Consider the following 2,165-nt stretch of genomic DNA (forward strand, 5'->3'; position numbering starts at 1 on the left):
ATATATATATATACCAGCAGTAACGTAGAAAACAGTAATGTAATTGAATCTCAGATGAGCATGAGTATAGGAGGATTTTGTATAAAGTCAACACAATTTGTTTTTGTATTCAGAGGAAACACTTTATATTTGTACTATGGGTACATTATGTATTACGTTTAATAACAGTTGAATGATGTTGTGGGGAAGTTTTAATTGACGCTTGGCTGCACTTCCAAAGTACGTATTCAGTGTAATGTATATAGGCATAATCTTTAACAATAATGTGGATATTTATATTTGAATTAAAGGTAACTAGGCCTATAAATTGGTATTCATTATAAATTTTAAGCTATTGGTTCGTTTTAATATAATTCCGATCGCTAAACGTTTTATATGCACCATCCGTACTCATTGTCTTGAGAATGGTTGCCAATAAATTTTGAATACATTGTACCTTTTAAGTCTACTATTTGCTTATATTCTGAAAGCAATTATACTCACCAATGAAAGTACTCAATCTAAAGAAACATTTTTAATGAACATATATTTAAACCTCTGGACGTAATACTTTATTTTTATTGCGTATTTTTAACCGCACATGAATAGAACAATGACATATGGTTGGATGAATAGAAGGAAGGATGGGCAGATAAATGAGTACAAGAGCACAGATCTGTTTGAAAGATTATGCTGGGGGTGGGGTATTTCGTGAGATCTTAAGGAAATAGTACCTTTAGATGGCCAGAAACGACACTCATATATAGTAAAATTCATCATCATATCACCATTATTTCTCATGATCTTTTATCAGCGATTTTCGGCAATCAGAGATCTAAATAATTTGTGTGATGTTATTTTACTTTACCTGCTTCATAGATGTAAGTCCACATCCATCTCAGCCCAACATGGTTGAGGCTGAGGTGCAACAATTTAGGGTACCTCTAGATGACTGGAAAAGACACTCTTATAGTAACATTCGTCATCATCACATCACCGTTGAAGTCAAAATGAAGCGCCAACAAATTTCTCGTAAGCTTTTCTTAGCGATTTTCGGCAACAATAGAGATCTATTCGATTTTCATCTGGTTTGCTTGATGACTATTTTTTACATCAAATTGTGTTTGGTTTATTATTGATTAAACAGTTCTGCAATCATTAGATCTAATTAATAAATGTGATGTACCATAGAAGATAAATATTAAAAACTTTGTCTTTGAAGTATTTACTTTACCTATTTCAAAGAGTTCACACCCATATGAGCCCCACCATAGTTGGGTCTGAGGTGCGAACATTTAAGGAAATAGTACCTCAATGACCGAAAGTAACACTCTTAAGTAGTAAAATTCATCATCATCCAATTCAATCCAATCCAGTATTTGTATAGATCCAAAATCTAGTTCCCTATTCAGAAGCGCTTTAATTCTGTATACTCCAAAATTCCACTATTGAAAAGCACAATAAATAAGATGTGTTTTAAGTTCATCATCATCACATAACACCATGACGTTTTATCAGCGATTTAAATAATCTCTGTATTGTACCATAGAAAAAAAAAACAACTAATTGTCTTTGATGTATTTACTTTACTGTACGTCGTGTGCCGAAAACTAATATCATACTTTTTTCTCATCCTAAAGTTATAATAAAGGCACGCGCACTCGAGTCGTGTATTATAGATGTTTTGTTGCAGAGATAAAAACTTGGGTCATTTATGCAGTTCAGACATTTTCTTTACTTATGGATTTACATTGCCTTTTGGAAGATAACTGATAACACGTAGGATAGGATAGCGATAAATCGCGTCGGACTTCGTCGTACGGCACTATGGAGCCTTCGATTTTCACGACGACGATGCCTCCTAGATGACTTCATGTAGGCACTATCATCGTACATTCAAAAGCTCCCTATCAACTGAGTTGCCCTTAACGTCTTACTAAGAGGAGGTACTCAGTACTGGTACTCATTCCCTAAGCTTGGTTTCCATGCAATCGCTACAGTGTTATCAGTGCAATCTTTGCAGCAGTCCCCGACTCAATGGGGAAGGCTCCCCGATTCGACCGACCACTCAGCATCAAAGAAAACTGTCGGCGATAGCGTGTAGCGATTGTATAGAAACCAATCTAAAGGCATGTAGACATAATGCACTCAGTCTAGCATGCCTGTGCATATTTAAAGGTGTATAT

The sequence above is a fragment of the Anneissia japonica genome, unplaced genomic scaffold, assembly GCF_011630105.1.
Source record: "Anneissia japonica isolate Jap-2015-1 unplaced genomic scaffold, ASM1163010v1 scaffold41793_len627382_cov181, whole genome shotgun sequence".
Classification (NCBI taxonomy): domain Eukaryota; kingdom Metazoa; phylum Echinodermata; class Crinoidea; order Comatulida; family Comatulidae; genus Anneissia; species Anneissia japonica.